Here is a 12358-nt window from a genome sequence, read left to right as displayed (position 1 = left end):
ATAACATGTACATATAAAGTGTTTAATATAAATGATGATCAGTCTAGGTACATTAATATGAGGTAGGTTGCAAATAACATGTAGTATATCATTCATGTTGTATGATACAAATACATTTTGTATGAATAAATTTAAGGTATATATACTCACTATCCACTTTAATAGGAACACCTGTATCAAAATATATAAAATCACACAGATAAGACAAGAGCTTCAGTTAATGTTCACAGCAAACATAAGAATGGTGTGAAAAGTGTGATCTCTGTCACTTTAACCATGGCATGGTGGTGGTAGGTGTGAGATTTTACACAAACATTACACAATACACTTTATCTTACACCTAGGGTATTGTCACCTAGAAAAGTCTAATATATTGCAATTTATATTACAGATATTGGGAGCTTAAACATATGGAAGATACATAAAGCTATTGATATAATGTCCATATGATAAAATGTGGTGTTTGTTTAGTCTTCAGATTGTGAAAGTCATCCATATTCACCTCATTTTGAAGGAGCATTGAGTTGCCAAGCAACAAGGGAGTGGAGCCATGGTGACACCAGAGGAAGAAATGTTACAAAGCACATTTTTCCTGATGGCTTTGTGTCGAGGTCTGTCACAATGTGCAATACAGGTTTGTTTCACTGGAAGTTTAGAGAAATCTCTCTAAATACTAAAAAGAAGACATTCTATATATGTGTGTATTCTTTACCAGTCAGTGCCATAGCAACTATTGTTTCTACAATGACACATTCTTTTTGCAGTAAGCAATAAATGATTTATTTACGCAATGGGACTTAACATTTAAGATGGAATATATCAGTATGTTACTGAAGCTATCTTGTGGTCATGCATATCAATGCTTTGCACACAAATGGAAAATCCCATGGAAAAATACAACACAGAGCATGGGGTGAAATACATTTTTACCACAAGATGGGGACCTAATGTCATTCACTGAAGCCTCAGATACTTTATTTATAGTATATGAATACATTTTGCAGCATTGGGTTTAAACTGTTAGGTATACAGTAAGTAAAGGGAGCTGAACTTGGAACATGGTACAGTAAAAAAGATCTAGGCTTATCATGATATTTACAGTTACAGAGTTTTGTCCCCAACCAATATTCCCTGTAAATTACACACAAAGATTAAATTCTAGAATAAGGGCGTCCAATCTTATCTGGAAAGGTTCAGTGTGGATGCTGGTTTTTATTCCGACCAGGCAGAAGCCACACCTGAGTCTATTAAGAGAATTGTAAAATTAAATATACCTTCAATATTTTCATTAGCAGATAAGATTATATTTTTAAATCATTTGTAAGAAACTGAACAAGAAAAAAAAACCCCACAGAGCATTGATTAACATACTCAACACCTTTTGTACATTAAAAGACAAAACCTGTCAATATTTGTGTAGAAGGTGTTAAGTGATCAACCAGTGGATATGAGCTGCCCTAAATGAGTAATTTATTAGATTCAGCAAAAGCAGTAAAGCTTTCTACCTTAGAGCTGTCTGTTTAGTCAATCTGCTTGGTGTATTGTGGTGATGGAAACTCACCCACTTGAGTACTCATCACAAGCAAATTCAGTTTGCCACAAAAAACTAATTTGCAGCTCAAAACAAGCCTGCAAGTCCTTTGTGTTGCCAAGGCAACATGTTCCTCCAACTCCTCCATCTCCCAAGCAGTGAGACATTGATCATTGCTTCACATCTATCAAGATAATTGCCACTGGATACATTTGCTATACAATACATTTTATACATTTGATACAATACAATTTGCATTTGCATTGCATTGGATACATTTGCTAACAATACAAAGATTTTGTAACTGCTTTAGAAAGCACTTAAACTGTTAGTGATATGTTTGTCTATATATTTCAAATTCAACAGAGTGTCTTGTCATTCATTTTTCTTTTTAGTGCACCATATCATTCTATATGTGAATTGTATTGTATAAAATTGTTTATCTTTTTATGTTTTAGAATTCTTAAATGTATTTGTTATAATGATTCATTCTTTCATATTTAGTACTCTATTTATTCTGATCAGGATATGGTATATTCAAGGAACACTGGACTTGAGTAATATAAACTGAATTATATATCATACCAATGCCGGTCACCATGCACAGAAAATCACATTAAATATAGAAAATACAGTCACATTTCCACAGTCTGAAGCTATCATAGACTATTATCTTGTCTCATTTAATTCAATTCAGTTCAATTCCATTTTTATTTGTATAATGCTTTTACCAATTGGTTTTATGAATTTAAATTTATTTGCATGTATCCCTATTTATCTCTAATGAGCAAGCCTTAATCAATTGTGGCAAAGAAAAACTCCATTAGATGGTATGAGGAATAAACCTTTAGAGAAACCAAACCAAAAGCAAACCCATCCTCATTTGTGTGACAACAGAAGATGTTATTGTAAATTTTTATAAACACTGGAGAGTGTGAATTACCATAAACACCAGAGAGTGTGATTATAAATATAAATGTCCTTTCAACAGTCATACACAGTCAATTTGGAATTGTGTAATCATGATCTCCTGAGCATCTCATAAATTTAGCTCATCATCTGAGTTCATTATAGATTTAACACCAACTCCTCCATGCTGAAGCATTCAAATGCTCAATGATACAGCATATGTAGGATGTTATTTTGTTTATTGATTAAGAGGATGTTCTCAATGTCCTCATGGGGTTGGCAACTTCGGTTTTAATATCTGGAATCTGCATGAAGTGTAATCCAACATCAACTGCCATCATCTCTATATGCCTCAGAATGGGCAGAAAAATAGATTTAAAATATGACTTAGACATGATATATGCACATTGCCATGTTACTGTATTGAATGTACATTTACATTCATCAATATTGGTCAGATATTATTTGACTGATCAGTAACCTCCTCTGCCCTCTTTCTATCAAACCTTTTGAATTCTTGCCTTGTCCTTGCCTATTTTCCTGTATTTTCCTGTATTCTTATTTTCCAACTGCCTTCATTCATGAGAGCAAGGGCACAGAGCAACCTCTAGGATTCCATCTTGTCTGGAATTCTCGATAACACATAAAATACTTCTGTAAATAAGGGCCACTGACAAAGGCTGCAGATGTACATGTAAAACAAATACATAATCCAATTAGGACTGTAAACCAGGGATCTTCAAAGGCCAGATAGACTTAGAAACCACAACAACTTTAATATGACCGACAGACACAAAATGTTATCACCAAATATTTTATATAAACAAAAGTTATGCCTCCTAGATATATTAATGTCCCACTGTCAATGACTTGTTTACTTAAGTGTTTACTAGTTGTAGTTTGGCTACTATCAGTTTATTGTAATGTTTTGATTTAATTTTTTTATTTGTATTTTGTTTTGATTGACAGCAGTAAAATCCTCACAGAAATAAGATTTGGTAAAATGCAGTGGTATTGGCCAATCAGGGGTAGGCTTTGCTCCATTACACCATTGCACATTACACCTATCCTGGAAAAATTGCACTGGCTTCCTGTTAGTTTTTGTGTTGATTTTAAAATTCTCATGCTCACTTATAAAGCCTTGAACAATTTGGCCCCTCAATATCTGTGTGAGCTGTTAACCCCTTACATACCTACACGTGCTCTACGCACTTCTGAAGCTGGTCTTCTAACTGCCCAAACAACACAACTAAAAACTATGGGTGATCGGGCTTTTTCTTCCTTGGCTAACAAATTGTTGAATTCCCTGTCTTCAGAGATTAGGAATGCAGAATCCCTGGGTGTTTTTAAATCCCGTCTTAAAACTTAATTTTTTAGAGTAGCTTTTATGTGACTTCTTTGTTTGTTATTTATTGGCTTTTTATTTTTTGTATGATTAGTTTTAGTGTCTGTAACAATATGTGTATCTTTTAATTTCATCTTTTATGTCAAGGTGCTATACAAAATAAAGTTTATTATTATTATTATTATTATTATTATTATTATTATTATTATTATTATTATTATTATTATTATTATTATTATATATCTGGAACAATCATTCAGAAGTCAGTGTTTCTGGAAATGAAATTTCAAGGCTGAGGTCTCTTGCACATGGAAGGTCTTCAGTTCATTGGTCTCAAAGAATATTTTTCAAATCTGATGTCTCTTTGTTCAAGTCTTCTGCCCTATACAGTATGTCCCTTTGAATGATTGTATCATATGTCAGCTGTAGCAAGTCTTTTGTGAGGTACCCTGCAGCTGAAGAGTCAACTTATTGAGCTTGTCAAATGGCATCCTTCCAACCATCCATCCATTTTCTGAACTGCTTATCCTATAAATAAGGGGAGTCTATTCATATGGACTTGGGACACAAGGTGGTCCCTTTGAAGGGAACAATCACACATACACACATCAAACACCCATTTACATGCTATGGAATATCTACTGACACCAATCAACCTACCACATAACCAGTCTTTGGATTGGGGGAGGAATTTGGAGAACATGCAGGAAAGCTTTGGAAAACACACAAAATCCATGCACACAGGGCAGAGGTGGGAATCATATAGCCATAACACACATTATCATAGAGTAGTTTTACAGAAATGTACATATGGATTTAGATATAGAGATAGATTTTGATGACGAAAAATCATCCTATTCTAGGTCATTACTCATCCTAAACTATATACTGTATATTACCCTTCACTCACCTACTGTATATACTAATAATTCAAACAATGTTGAGGGTGTTGAAAGGATCCTCTGTCTAAGCACGATTGATTTTATTTTAGTTGTTAGCTATAGGTCTATAGTATTCAAGTAAAGTTATCCACTGAAGTATCAATAACAGGTGAGTAGATACAATCTTCATGCTATCAACAACATTCAATTTTGGTATCTATGTGGCCACAGCAATCTCATGGGAAACTATATAGGCATCATGTAGGCCTGTTTTCAAACATTTTTTTCAGGAATGGCATAGCAGATGATGGTAGGGATTTGTGGGCATTTGTGTGTGATCAGGGAGAGGGTGGAGCAGGCCGGCCAGAGGAACCCTGGGCGTCTTCTGTTGCACGCAGGCTAGACAAGCAGCCACAAACTCACAGACATCTTTCTCAAGCGAAGGACAACATAAGCACTGCTGGAGAACTGACAAGGTATGGGAATTGCTGGCATGTCAGAACAGGCAAGAGCTGTGGCACCATTGGAGGATTTGAGAGCTGAGATATTTGGGGACAAACAGCTTTCCCCTTGGACAGCCAACTGAAACTGGGAGACTGGAGGCAGCTTGCTGGACCCTCCCCTCAATGTTAAGGCAAAGGGCTCTGACCATGACAGAGAATGGGAGGATGCATTCCACAATGGTTTCTTCCACACCCTGGGTGAAATGCTGAGATAGGGGATCAGGCTTAACATTCTTGGAACCCGGAGGGTAGGACAAGGTGAAGTTAAAGTCCCCGAAGAAGATGGCCCAATGAGCCTGTTTAGGGTTTAGCCTCCTGGCTGTTCAGGGATACTCCAGGTTTTTGTTGTCAGTCCATACAAGAAAGGTTGCTCAGCACCCTTCAGCCAGCCAGTGGCACCACTCCTCCAGGGCAAACTTGATTCCTGTTCATCTACAGCACAGTTCTGCTCCAAGGAACTGAGGAGTTGTAGGTAGAGGTGCAAGGCATAGTTTGGTGTCTCTGGATTCTCTCTGAGATAGGACATCCCCCAAGCCCAGGTCAAAATCATCCACCTCCACATTGAACTGGCAAGTAGAGTCTGGCAGGGTCAGAATAGGAACAGAGGTAAACAGTTCCTTAAAGGAGCAACTCAAACCCTGCTGTCCATCCACTACATGTGACTGGTACATTATTTCGGTGAATATCCCAGCATGTTATGCATGGCGTATCAAGAAACATTAGTTCCAATAAAAACGCCTTGATTCCTACAATGCAAGGACAATGCATATTGACAAGACAAATTTCCTTGCATGAATAACTGCAGGTGGTACATTGATGCCACAAAGCTCATAAAAAAATAAATAAATAAATAACCAGCCAACCTCAACCCACTCAGTCTGGAATGGTCCTGAATCTTATCCGCAAAGGGCTGGTGTGGGTGGAGGTTCTAGTTCCAGCTAAGCAGAAGCCACACCTGAGTCTAATGAAAGCCAAGATCAACTGATTAAACAGGTGGAATCAGAGGTGCATTCTGCTTGATTGATATGAAAACCTGCACCTTCATGGCCCTTTGAGCACAATATTGGGCACCCATGGCTTATGTACTTAGAATGTGTAAATATCATCCAAATTTCAATTACATTTATTTGCATAGCACTTTTCAGAATGGACAATGTTTCCAATCAGCTTTAAAGAAATATAAAAACTTGGAATTTTTTTTAATTAATATTTGTCCCTAACATTTATCTCTAATGAAGAAAGCCTGAGGAAGCAGTGGCAAGGAAATACTCCATAAGATGATATGAGGAAGGAACCTTGTTTCAGGTAAGAGTTTAAATAAAGCTTTTAATGACTGAAGGTGACAGGGAGAAATCAGTCAGAAATAGTCCAAAGATGATTAAACATGGGGAACACAGGGCAGACAGTAATGCAGATCAACAAACAGTCCAATAATCCTATACAGAGAAAAACAGCTATGTGGGGCATTCAGAAATGCAGATTCAGATGAGGCAAATGGGAAACAGGGCAGGTAGTTCTCAGAAGTGCTAGGGAAACTGGTGTTGGTGGTTGCTTAAATAGGGCCAGAGAGCATAAAATTGCAGTTGCCCTGGAAGTGTTTCACCCATGATGGTCACTGACCCCGAGGAACATGTAGCAGTACCACAAACCTGGAAGTGCTTGCTGACACCTCGACAGGAACCAGGCTCAGAGTGGTGCCCAATCTCATTTGCGTGACATGGGACAATAAAAAATGTAAATGTAAATAATTTACTAACTGTTTATAATCAAGTGGAATTATACTACCAAGAGCTTCTGAGCAATTAATAGGTCAGTATAAATTCTTTATAGACAAATATTTACTGATAAAGACAACAGTTCAAATACAATCTCCATGTGGTTCTATCCATGACAGTCTTATGGGTCACAGGCTGTCCATCAAATGGCAGTTACTGTAGGTAGGGCGATAACATTCATTGCTTTCTGTCAGTAACATTCGATTCAATTAAATTAAATTCAATTTCAGTGAACATTGTCTCAAGCAGCATTACAAAACATAAAAAAAAATACAGTATAAAAAGTTCAAGATTAATATTAGACTTATTTTTAAATGTATTTGTATTTAATGAGCATGAATGTGCCAGTGGCAAGGGAAAACCTTGAGAGGAACCAGACTCAAAAGAGAGCCCATCCTTATTTGGTTGACACTGAAGGGTGTACATTTAAAATGCTATAAACACCAGTGAGTATTGTTATAAATAATATCTTTTCTAGTCATATACAATCAGAAAATTGTGTACATCATCTCTTTGAATGCCCGAAATCTTCATTAAGTGGTATGGTACACCTCTTGCAGCTGGTATATTACACCTGCAGCTGGTACACCTCTTGCAGCTGGTATATTACAGCATTATCTATCAAATTGTTTGGTAATCTGAATATTCTGCCTGATATTCTCAATTTTTCAACTGAAAAAATCATGAAGTATGAAATAAATTTCAAATGAAATAATTCATTTTGATGGTGTGCTCTATTCAACAGTGGTATCAGTGGAATAAAATCTGCAAATTCAGAGGAATTCAGAATTTGATTTGGCCCTAGAGGTCTGTAAATAACATTTAGTGAAATTAATTCAGTAGACTTATGTTTTGTGGCTACATATGTTAATTTAGTAAATAGAACTTCGATGTGTTGAATTTATGTCATACATTATGCCTGGCACCTCCTCCCCTGCCTATTGGCGGAGCTGATGCGAGATACTTGTTTGTTTTAATCCATGTTTCTGTTAAGCAGAGAACTCTAAACATCTCATCAGTGATCACATAGTGTGTTAGATGCAAGAGATCTTATATTTAACAGTCCTAGCTTAAAATCAAAGGTGCTGGATATGCATACACCATGACCTAATTTTATACTAATATGGTTACTAAAACAATTTTTCTAAGTGTTTATACATTTTTGTTTAGCTTGAAAAAACAGACACAGTCCCTATATTGTGAGTCCTGAGTGGGATGGACACCGTCCTAACAGGCCAGCCTGGTCTTAAAAATGCTCCAACTATCTATGATGCCCACATTGTTTTCATAACACCACACAAACAATTTGGACATCAAATTTCTTATCTTACCAATATTTCAGAAAAGAAAGAAGGCTACCCTAGTAATATTATCTACATTATCTTCAAATCAAGGACTGTAGTCAATAATCACATCATAGACTTTTACTGCTGCACATGATGAAACAGAAAGGCCATCCAAAGTCACAGAAAGCTTAGTTCTGACTGCATGTGGTCCTAGTATATGTACTTCTTTTTTTGGCAGAATTAATCTGGAGGAATTTAGTAAGCATCCACTGTATAATATCCTTCACACATTTATTCAATCATTATAAGCTGTTGTCCCTGATCTGGCTTTGCTGAAACATCAGCATAACAGTGAAAGGTAATACCACATTTGCAAATAATTGCACCATGGGGTAGCATATACTGTATATATAAGGAGAAAAGAGCTGGGCATAAAACACAACTTTGTGCAACATCAGCTTTTGGTGGTGGATGGAGGTCAAGATGGGCAATCGTAATGTTCTGAAATCTATCATAGCCAGCATGAACTTTTGCAGCAATTTAACCTATAGTAGCTTAAGCACATTAGCAAGCCTTGGTCACCCTTGATACTATCACTGGTGCAGTGGCTGTCCTTATATCTCTTTTGATAGATACTAACCACTGAAAACTGGGAACACCGCACAAAACATGCATTTAGGAGATTGTCCAACACATCACTTGCTGCATAATATATCATACCCCTAGACATATTCAAAATCAAATTATTTGTATAGTGCCCTTAACAATTCACAGGCAGCTTTACTGAAAAATAGAAACAGAAATATATATATATATATATATATATATATATATATATATATATATATATATATATATATATATATAAAAGAAGAAGAAGAAAAAATAAGAATATAAACGAATACATACAATTAAAGTTTAAAATTAATTTAAAAATATTAATTTAAAATGTAAAAAATACTATATATCTATTCCAATCAGCAATCCAGGGGGCGACGGCTGCAAGGAAAAACTCCCTGAATAGATATGAGGAAGAAACCTTAAGAGGAATCACGCTCAGAAGGTAACCCATCCTCATTTGGGTGACACTGGACAGTAAAAAATGTAAATGTAGAAAATGTCCTTTCTACAACAGTTTATATTAGTGCAAGGAGATCTCCTGTGGAACTAATGGGTCAGCGCAAGCTCTGAGCTTACCACGGACCCAGCACTAATTCCAAATATGCCAGTGTAACAGGATAATCAGTAACTGCCTACTTGTCTGAAAAGCATAAATGACGTAATTTGTGAGCTAAAACGCAAAGCAGGGAAAAAGAGTATTGGTCCGACAATGCCCCCTTGTGGGACCCCTAGGGAGTTTTAATTCAAACTGCAAATACGGTAGTGAATAACATTCAATGAGAGATAAGCTTACTTGTTTATGCATACTGTTAATTTCTGTGTGTATCAATAATCACTTTTTCTGTCTTTAGTTTTCCTAACTTTCCACCATTTGGACCCTTCTTCTTTCCCTTGTGTTACTTTTTCATTTTCATCACTTGCTTGACTGCCGACGGGTGTTTCTCTGCTATGGGCTGTTCTAGAAATAAAGCTAAAATGGGTTGCAGAGTGACAGTGCACAACAGATCATGTTTAATGAGTTTCATGTGAATGGTTGTTATCAACATAATTGATTGCAGCATATGGCAAGTGTTTATATCTGTTTTAATTATCATGCAACAGCATTTCAAGGAAATTCTGTGTATATAGCCATGTGTACTGTATGCGTATGAAAGAGAGAGAGAGAGGGAGAGAGCAGTTTTCTCTGCCGCATGCATCTTTAAAGATGGGCTGGAGATCCAGTTTTCTCATGCTGCACGACAGAGTGTGGGAGGGAGTTAATAAGAGACAGGTGGGGGTGGGAGGGGGAGGCAAGAGAGATGACAAGAGAGAAAAAGTAGGTGTAAAATGAAATCCCACTGAAGAAACATTCACTCCCTCTCTAGGTATTTATCCCTCTCTCTAGCTACATGGGGGAATTCCCCCATTTACTTGTGCTATCCCCTGCAAATTATGCTCTTACTCTGCCAGCATTATGCGGCTTATTATTTTATTATTTTTAAGGCATCAGAGACATGAGATCATGGCTATCCTTCTGCTTAACTGCAATCTCTACCTCTTTTAATTTTATTTGTCCACTTCCTCTCAGCTGATAGTTTAGGTACATAATAGTTGCCTCATTTCTCCAGAGACAAATCATTTACACAATGACATCAACTGATCACAGTAGCAGGTCACATGCTTTCAAGACTCTTCTTGGGTCCTGATTCCTAAACCTGCCTCCAGCAAGACATGTGACACTAGTGATTTGCCAGACATTTGTAATGAAATGTGGAGTTGTTTCAACCTTAAGCCAAAACTAATTAAGTACATTTTTTGGATGTAAACCATTAAATGATTGCTTTGAGTATAGCAAAAGGATGAGCATGCAACCCTCCATTCAGACAGTCACCTAAAACCAGAATCTGATATCCTGAAGCTGTGAGGCAGCACACTACTCGGTGCACCACAATGCCACCAAATAATATTTAAAATCTTATTTTATTTAACTAAGCCATAAACTATTCATAATGGTCAAGCATTAAAAGTAACTGTTCACTATTCAGTTGTGAAAGTCACATATTTATACTTTTATAAGGAAGGAAGTTTATAAAACTAGTCTTTCATTAATTTTATTTACTTATTTGAATATATAAACCTATATCTGACCGATATTGTTTACTATTCATGTACTAATTGAATTGAGTGCAAGAACACAACAAGAAGTATTTTTTTGTATGAAGTGTTTGATATTATTTGAGCAAAAACTTTTTTCTGCATTCAGGTTTGAATCTGTACAAGACAGATTATGATAAAACAGCTTTTTACACATTATTTTTTTGAATTATATATCTGGGCAATGTGTCACTTGCATAGGTTTAGGAAAATGTTACAAACTGGTATCAAACCATGTACATGGCATAACAAATAAAAATAAGAGATTCATCATTTGTCACAGACATTGTTAATAATGTTTCATTTATAGATCATTCTGACAATGTAATATTGTAAATAAAGGCAAATCAACAATCTACATCTATCACTGCCTCTTAGTATATAAAGCTAATATGGTGGTAAAGAGTGCTTTTTCCACTCACCTGTATATGGTGCAGAGGCAAAACAACTAAAACTAGCATTACAGGTCAGTGGTGTAGAGTCAAAAACAACTAAACCTAGCTTTACAGGTCAGTGGTTTCCAGTGTGCAAATCAATAGGGTGCACTGATTAGTGTGTGTGCGTTTGTGTGGGGGTGAACACAAAGCATGAGTCAGAACTGGAGGAGGAATCGATAGGGGCTGTAAGTGATTGCCCTAATGGGGACTGTCTGCTAATGGAGACAGCAAGATAGCAGAGGAGGAGAAATGAAGGTGGGGGATAAAGGAGAGAGAGAGAGAGAGCGAGAGAGAGAGAGAGAGAGAGAGAGAGAGAGAGAGAGAGAGAGAGAGAGAATCACTCTTTCCTGATTTCTCTTTTGTTCTTTTTCAACAATACAATAAAAAAGATGGCGCTGTATGTACCTGTCATTGATAGGTGTTACAGAGAGTATGTGTCTGTGTCTGCAACATAAACTTGGCATAGGTGGGCATGTCTGTTCTAATCTTCAGCGCCTCATTGCATTTCAATGCGCCCCACTATAAAGCTTGAGGTAACACAAGCTCTCATTGGTCATTTTCATCCCTCTCCTTCTGTGTAGCTTCTGATGAATAAATGAAGAAGGGATGAATAATTGACATGGCCAAGCACAATGTTTATGGGATGATATGGCAATGCAAGTCAAAGGTAACTGCATACATCCTGACAACCTTTTCAGGTCAGCATAGGATCATCTGTAACATCTACCCTTTTGTAGGTATAAATACACCCCCACCCGCACACACAGTCTTGAAATACTAACCTATAGAGGTGCCTCCAATGACTGTAGTGAAATAATGCTATAGCTGACTTTAAATTTGAAGTTCCTTATCCAAGCAGTGGTAGATGGTCTGTGGACACTTGAGGATCACACCCATATGTGGGCTTTTCTTAAATGTTGCCTCAATATTAGGAGAA

This window comes from Tachysurus fulvidraco, chromosome 21 (assembly GCF_022655615.1).
Source record: "Tachysurus fulvidraco isolate hzauxx_2018 chromosome 21, HZAU_PFXX_2.0, whole genome shotgun sequence".
Classification (NCBI taxonomy): domain Eukaryota; kingdom Metazoa; phylum Chordata; class Actinopteri; order Siluriformes; family Bagridae; genus Tachysurus; species Tachysurus fulvidraco.
The sequence above is the reverse complement of the archived record's forward strand: the minus strand, read 5'-3'. Positions refer to the sequence as shown.